General features: G+C 37.1%; 1 protein-coding gene across 1 annotated transcript in view; it reads right to left on the bottom strand.

The window, feature by feature from the left end:
* MTMR10 (myotubularin related protein 10) overlaps nt 1–8,662 on the bottom strand; it is a 94,049-nt gene that overhangs the window by 15,060 nt on the left and 70,327 nt on the right. The window lies entirely within an intron of this gene.

Here is an 8,662-nt window from a genome sequence, read left to right as displayed (position 1 = left end):
AACCCAAAATCTCTGTAAATGTTCATTAAAACTAATAAAATTTAATAATAATAAAATAAAAAAAAATCATTAATACAATATTGGCAAACCAATATCCCAGCAATGCAAGGCTGGTTTACCATCTGAAAAACAATTAAACTTACATGTTGCTGTTGCTGTTAAGTGCCGTCGACTCACAATGACCCTATGTACAACAGCCCTAAACTCTGTTCTGTCCTGTGCCAATCGCATTGTCTCCGACACACTCATCCCGATTACCCCAGTCACCAAATCAATCCATAAAATAAAGAACAAAAACATTTTTCTCATTAGATGAATAAACAGTATCTGACAAAATCTAACATAACATTAACGCTCAATAAATTAGGAAGAGGTAGGAACTTCTTCACCCTGATCTAAAAAAACCTACCAGCATCAACAAACCCTACAGTTAACAGCACTCTCACTGGTGAAAGACTAAACTGTTTCTCTCTTGGATCAGGTAAAAGTCAAAGATGCTTGCTCTTAGAACTTCTATTCACATTATACTGGTAACCCAACTATACAATCACCTCAAAATGTAAGGTCAGTAAAGGAGAAGATGACCCTCAATGAAATGAGGTGATACAGTGACTGCAGCTATAGGCTCAAGTATGTCCAAAATGATGAGGATGGCACAGGACAGGACAGGGTTCCCAGGCTGTGAGTCATACTTTACTTGATGACACTTAATAGTAACAATTAGTAATCATAATGAATGTGAATGGCTTAAATACACCAATTAACAGAAAAAGAGCAGCAGAATGTATAATAAAATGAAAACCCATCAGTATGTTGCCTACAAGAGATACATCTAAGAAGTAAAGAGGAAACAGACTAAAAATCAAAGGATGGGGGGAAAACACCCACCAAGTAGCATAGAAAAGAATTCAGAAGTGGCAATATTAATCTCTGATAAAATACACTTCAGAAAGAAAAACAGCCTAAGAGACAAGGAAGGATACTGTATAATGCTTAAAGGCACAGCAGAACAATGAAGGCCTTCAAAATACATAAAACAAACATTAAAAGACTTAAAGAAAGAAATAGACAACACAACAGTAGAATGAGACTTCAATACATGACTGTCATTCAAAGACAAGTCAACTAGAAAGAAATCCAACAAAGATGCAAAAAGATACTGAACTATACAACTCAATTTCATGCACAGGGCGCTCTGGTGGGTTAGTGGTAAGGAACTGTGCTGCCACTGCAAAGTTACGTAGTTTTAATCCACCTGTTGCTCCACTAGAGAAAGAAGGGCAATCTCCTCTGTCTGAAAACCCAGTGGAGGGTGAAGTATGGGTTGGTTCTGAGTCAATGTTACACAACCACAACTTAACAAAATCTCAATTCATTTTCTTCTCAAATGCACATGGTGTAATTGCCAGAACTATATATTGGAGCACAAAGCAAGCTTCAGTAAATTAAAATAATCAAAATAATAAAAAATTAGTATCATGAGGATAAAAAAAAATCGTTCACATGGAAGCTAAATAAGACTTTGTTTGATCACTACTGGATTACACGCACACCCCCACACCCTAATACCAACAACTTAAAAAGTTCCCTGAAACAAAGAAACCCAAAAAATTAAAAACAAAGGTTCCCTGAGATTTTACAGCCAAGGCAGTACTTAGAAATGAGTTCACAGCATTAAGAAAACACATAAAATAAAGACGTAAACTAAACTACTTAACCCATTTATCTCCAACAAACAGGAAAAGAATAAGCTAACCCTACACCCTCTACAAAAATAGGATATAATAAAGATAAAGGCAGGAATAAATATAAAAGAAAACAGAAATGAAACCACCAATAAGACCAGAAGCTGATTCCTCTTAAGTCAATAAAACTGACTTTATTGAAAGACAAAGCAAGGACACAAGTAACTCAACCTGGAAATGAAAGGTGCGATGTCACAGGGTAATCAACTGAAATTTAAACAACAATAATAATGGAATATTATGAAAAGCTATACTCCAACAATTTTGAAAATATAGACAGAATAAACAAATTCAAAGCAATTCACACCCTACTCAAGTGGCCAGACAGATGTAGAACACTTGAACAAATCTGGTACAAAACAAATAATTCTTTTAATGAAAAAAAGGAAAAAAAAGACTTTCTAGAAAAGAAAAACCCTGGGCCACAGAACTTCACTGGTGAATTCTACTAAACATTCAGAGAGAAGTCATTAGTTTTACTTAAATTATTTCAAAATCTAGAAAAAGAACAACACCCTTACATTCATTCTATAAAGCAAACATAACCCTGACATCAAACTAAGGCTAAGACATTACCAATAAAAGAAAACTACAGAACAGTATCTCTGATAAACATAGACATAAACCTCTTTAACAAAATCTTAGCCAACAGAATCCAACAGCGTATTTAAAAAAAAAAAAATTATCATGATCAAGCAGGATTCACAATAGACATGCAAAGTTGGTTTAATATATGAAAAACAATCATAATAAAGCAAAGACAAGAACAACATAATAGCAACTAATGCAGAAAAGGATATCAATAAAATTCAACACCCTATTCTGATTAAAACACCCAACAAAATAGATAGAAGGGATTTCTACAACATAATTAAAAGCATAAATTCAAAACCAAGGACCAACATCATTCTCAATGGATTGTGACTGAAGTTATTTCTCTTATAAAGAGGGATCAGACAAGGATGCTTACTATCACAACCACCATCAAACATCATATTGAAAGTGCTAGTTAAAACAGTAAGGCAAGAGAAAAAAATAACAGAGATATCCACATTGGCAAACAGTAAGTACAACTATTTTAGAAGATAAGGTAGTGTACATAAAAACACTAAGGACTCAACCAAAAAAACTGTTATATCTACCTAGCAGATCAATTCAAAAGTGATCAAGATACAAAAAGCCATTAGATTTCTCTAGAGCAACACAGAAGACACTGAAGTGGAAATAAGACAATATCATTTACGATACAAAACCACCAGATGAAATACTTAGGAATAAACTCATGAAACAACATATGATCAAAAGGTAATGGTGATGGAGGAAGTTCAAGCTTCTCTGAAGGAATTGGCAAAAAACAAGACCCGAGGAATTGATGAAATATGAACTGATGTATTTCAACAAAAAGATGCTGCTGTGGATGTGCTCAACAGGGTTGTTTGTTGTTGTTATGTGCCGTCGAGTCGCCTGCGACTCATAGCGACCCTATGTACAACAGCCCTAAACTCTGCTCTGTCCTGTGCCAATCGCACTGTCTCTGTCTGACACTCCCATCCCAATTATCCCAGTCACTGAATCAATCCACCTCATAGAGGGCCTTCCTCTCCTGCGCCGTCCCTCCACCCTCCCAAGCATGATGTCCCTCTCTAAGGACCGGTCTCTCCTCACAACATGTCCAAAGTAAGTTAGACGGAGACTCAGAATCCTTGACTCCAAGGAGCCACCCGGTTTAACCCTCTTCAGGACAAATCTGTTTGTTTTCCTAGCAGTCCATGGTATTCTCAATACTCTTCTCCCTCCAGCACCACAGCTCAAAGGCATCAATTCTCCTTCTATCCTCCTTGGTCACTGTCCAACTCTCTGATGCATAACAGGTGATTGCGAAGACCATGGCCTATATCAGCACTTTGGAGAGGTCCCTTACAGCAGACTTTCCCATGGCAATGCACCTTTTAATTTCCTGGCTACTGGTGCCAAGACTGTTGACTATGGAGCCAAGCAAACTAAAGCTGTGTACAATCTCAATCTCTTCACCATCCATCCTGATGCTGCCAATTGGTCCAGTGGTGAGAATCTTTGTCTTCTTGTCTCAACAGGGTAGTGTCAAAAAATCTGGATAACAACTACAAGACAAACTGACTGGAACAGATCCATATTTATTCCCATTTCAAAAAAAGGTGATCTGATAGTGTGGAAATTATTGAACAGTATCACCAAAATTAGACACAAACAAAATCTCACTGAGGATTATCCTAAAATGAATGGAACAGCTCATAGACAGAGAACTACCAGATACACAAGCTGAATTTGGAAGACGCCGTATTACTAGAGACATTATCACCAAAATCAGACAGATCTTTGCTGAAAGCAGAGAGTTCCAGAGAACTGTCTATCTGTGTTTCACTGACTATGCAAAAGCATTTGGCTGTGGATCACAACAAATTATGGTTAACCTTGAGAAGAACGGGAATCCCAGAACATTTGATTGTTATATTGTGTTGTAACTGCCTACAGTTGGTCCAGGAGGCAATCTTCTGAACAGACTAAAGGAACACTACATGTTTTAAAATCAGGATAGGATTGTGTCAGCAATGCATTCTTTCTCCATCTCTTTTCAATCTGTATGTGGAACAGATCACTCGGAAGGACAGACTTTATGAGGAGTATGGCATCAGGAATTGGAGGAAGATTCATCAACAACCTGCATTTTGCAGATGACATAAACTTGCTTGCCAAAACTGAGGAGGACCTGAAGCGTTTGCTGCTGAAGGGTCAAGGTCTGTAATCTACAATATAGATTGAAGCTCAACATCAAGAAGACAAAGGTTCTCACCTCTGGGACAACTGGTAGAACTATGATGACAGAAAGGGAGTAAGGTTAACAATTTCAGCTTGCTTGGATCCGCAATCAACACTCTTGGTACCAGCAGTCAAGAAATCAAAAGGCAAATTACATTGGGGAAGCCTGTTGTCAGGGACCTCTCCAAAGTGCTAAAGAGTAATGATGTCAGTCTCGAAACTAGGGTGTGCCTGATCCAGGCCATGGTCTTTACGATTACTTGCTATGCTTCAGAGAGCTGGACAATGACTAGGATGAGAGAAGAATAATCAATGACTCTAAGTTGTGGTGCTAGAGAAGAGTACTGAACATACATAACACGGACTTCCAGGAGAATAAATAGGTCTATCTTGTTGTTGTTGTTAAGTATTGCCAATGGCTGAAAGTAAAGAATATCTGAAGAATGTTTATTTATGCTTTATTGACCATGCAAAGGCATTTGACTGTATGGATGATAACAAATGATGGCTGATATTGAGAGAATAGGAATCCCAGAGCACATAAATGTGCTCACGTGAAACCTATACCTAGAACAAGAGGCTGATGTGAGAGCTTAGCAAAGGAACACTACTTGGTTTAAAATTAAGAAAGGAGTAAATCAGGGGTGTATCCATTCTTCATACTTACTCAATCTGTATGCTGCTGTTGTTATGTGCCACTGAGATGCCTGTTACTCATAGCGACCCTATGGACAATAGCCCTAAACCCTGCTTTCTCCTGAGCCAACCTCACAATCTCCAACACATCTAGCCCCATTACTCTAGTCACTGAGTCAATCCATCTCATCGAGGGTCTTCCTCTCCTGCGCTTTCCTTCCAGCCTCCCAAGCATCATGTCCTACTCTAAGGACTAGTCCTCCCTTGCAACATGCCCAAAGTATGTCAGACAGAGCTTCAGAATCCTTGCCTCCATGGAGTAGCCTAGTTTCACCCTCTCAAGGATGAAGCTGTTTGTTCTCTTAATAGTCCATGGTGTATATTCAATACTCTTCTCCAGCCTCAAAAGCATCAATTCTCCTATAATCCCTAGTGATTGTCCAGCTTTCTGATGCATAGCACATAACTGCAAAGACTATGGCCTACGTCAGGCGCACCTGTGTGTCCAGACTGACACTGTTGCTCTTCAGTACTCTGGAGATGTCCCTGACAGCAGACTTTCCCATTGTAATTCGTCTCTTGATTTCCTATCTGTGGTACCAAGAGTATTGACTGTGGAGCCAAGCAAACTAAAGCTGTTAGTAATCTCAGTCTTTTCACCATCCATCATGATGTTGCTAAATCAGCACAGTGGTAAGAATCTTTGTTTTCTTGATGTTGAACTTCAATCCATTTGAAGCCTGCAGTCCTTGACCCTCTGTAGCAAGTGTTTCGGGTCCTCCTCAGTTTCAGGAAGTATGGTTGTGTTATCCGCATAGCAGAAGTTGTTGATGAGTTTTCCTCCAACCCTAATGACACATTCCTCCTCAAAGAGCCCAGGCTCCCAGATTCAATCTGTATACTGAATAAATTATTTGAGAAGCTGGACTGTATGAAGAAGAATGTGGCATCAGGACTGGAGAGAGGAATGAGGAGGACTTGAAGCACTTGCTGCAGAAGGTCAGAGAATACAGCCTTCAATTTAGACTGCATCTCAATGTCAAGAAAATAAAAATTCTTACAACTAGACCAATAGGAAATAGCATGATAGAGAAAAACTGAAACTTTCAACAGCTTCATCTTACTTGGATGTACAATCAATACACTCAGTACCAGCAGCCAGGAAATCAGGAAATATACTGCACTGGCAAAGTATATATTAAGGGACCTCCACAATTTCTGAGGAGCAATGAAAGTCACCAGACATAGGTAAATCTATATGACAATATGCTGAGTGCTATAACTCAGTTACAAAAAGGCAAATCCTGCAAAAGACTTTACTGTGACAGTAGGGTGATGAGGTGAGAGTGGGGGAAAGGGTTGGGAGGAGAAGAGAAATAGAATGTACATTGAATACTGTGAAAGATCATGAGAAGAGATGATCAACAAAAGAAGAATGGGTGAACAGACAACATGGGTAATGCAATTAGCAAGTTTAAACAGAATATGTGCTATGAGATATATCTCACCCCAATAAGAATAGCAAAATTTAACAGAACAGCAAGCAACAAATGCTGGCGAGGTTGTGGAGAAACTGGAACCCTTATTCACTGTTGGTGAAAGTGTAATATGGTGCAACCACTGTGGAAAGCTTTCTCAAAAAGTTGCAAATAGAGATATCATTTGACCCAGCAATTCCAATACTGGGAATATACCCCAAAGAGACCATAACTGCCACCCACGCAGATATATGCACACCCATGTTTATCGTGGCTTTGTTCACAATAGCAAGGAGTTGGAAACAACCTAAGTGCCCAGCAACAAACGAATGGATAGAGAAGCTATGGTATATTCACACAATGGAATACTATGCTGCACTGAAAAACAAGGAACTCATGCAATATTATTCAAAATGGGTGATCCTCGAGGACATTATGCTGAGTGAAAATATCTCAGTCACAAAAAGACAAAATACTGCATAATGCCACTGTTGTAGAATGGGACTGACATCAGGGCTGGGGTAAGACTGAGAAAAATTGTGTATACTGCATTGAAACAGATGAGGGAGAGAACAGTTTAAAAGCAATAGATGATTGGGTATTATGGTTATGACAAGAGTACAGAATGAAAGTTGCAAAGTTGAGTAAACTCAGGGCAGGGGATTGTATACCAATTAAGGAATTTTTCTTTTACTTTTCAAAGAGAAGAGCGAATTGGGAGGGAGAGGTGGGCAGGGAGAAAAATCCAACAATGAATGAATGGAAATACAGAATCTTTGTAAATGTTCATTAAAATTAAGAAAATAAAATTGTAAAAACAAACAAACACACAAACAAAAAACAAACAACAATCTATATTGTATGAAAAACAACGAAAAAAGTTCTAATTTTATCCATCATGCTTTGTCATGGCAAATCTATAAAGAGTATGAGTAAAAATGTAGTAAAAATGTGTTATGGAATATCAGTGAGATGTATAATAACAATGATAAAATAGGCAGAAAGGATGAATTGTATAGTTCCAGAATTTAATGTATATTCCCGAAGCTGGTATCACTATACACTTGCTTAGTCTTGGGTACATACATCATCTCAATGTTACTGACCTGTTGTCCTTGCAGAAATCATAACTGGTGTCAGCTCTGTTGAATATATTGGCAACATTTAAAAAAACCTCAAGGGGGTTAAGTAGGTTACAGGGGCTAGGACACAATGAATATTTTTAAGGGTGATGAAAATGATATAAACTGGACTTTATACATAAAGTCCACACTTTATACAGAGTATACATTTAACAAAAAGTATTGATTTATACCCTCAAGAAAGATAGATTTTGTTATGCAAATTATACCTTAATAAAACTGTGGAAAACCTCTAAAAAATTATTAAGAAATGAAATACAGTGATGTGAATTCTATATGCAAACCAATATAAAATAATAATAATTAAAGAAAAAAAAATACTAGTATTAGAGAAGGTAGGCTCACTAACTCAGCTGGTGCCATTTTATTATGACTAAGGAAATGCAGGGTGAGCGGGATTTTCACATAAGTTGAGAATAAGACTATTTGGGATAAGACAGAAAGCTGGTTCTTGTACACATTTTTTAATTATACACAGACAAATTCACTCTCTGACTGCAATAGGTAAAAATTACTTTCCATAGTACTTTTTTTTAAAAAAAAAATAGTTTTAAAATATCTTTCTTTCCATCAGTTAAGTTTTTTGGAAAATTTTATAAATTGAAGGAGCTGAAAGTATTTATGTACTCTGCAATGTTATTTTATATTATGTAAATAGAAGATTTGTATAACATTATTGTATATCTTATATATTTGTAATGTAATTATAAAACCAGGTCAGGGAGTCTGTGGTACATTAAACTGTTACATTTAAGTAATTCATTATACCAATATAAAACTATTTAATATACAATTATCTGTTTAGTTAATGGAAGATTTTACACTGAAACACACTGCAGTTTATTCCTATCAATATATATAAAAC

The sequence above is a fragment of the Elephantulus edwardii genome, unplaced genomic scaffold (assembly GCF_000299155.1).
Source record: "Elephantulus edwardii isolate Elephantulus edwardi_28Jun2011 unplaced genomic scaffold, EleEdw1.0 scaffold00473, whole genome shotgun sequence".
NCBI lineage: Eukaryota > Metazoa > Chordata > Mammalia > Macroscelidea > Macroscelididae > Elephantulus > Elephantulus edwardii.
Note: the sequence above shows the minus strand (reverse complement) of the source record. Positions and strands in the feature narration are given on the sequence as shown.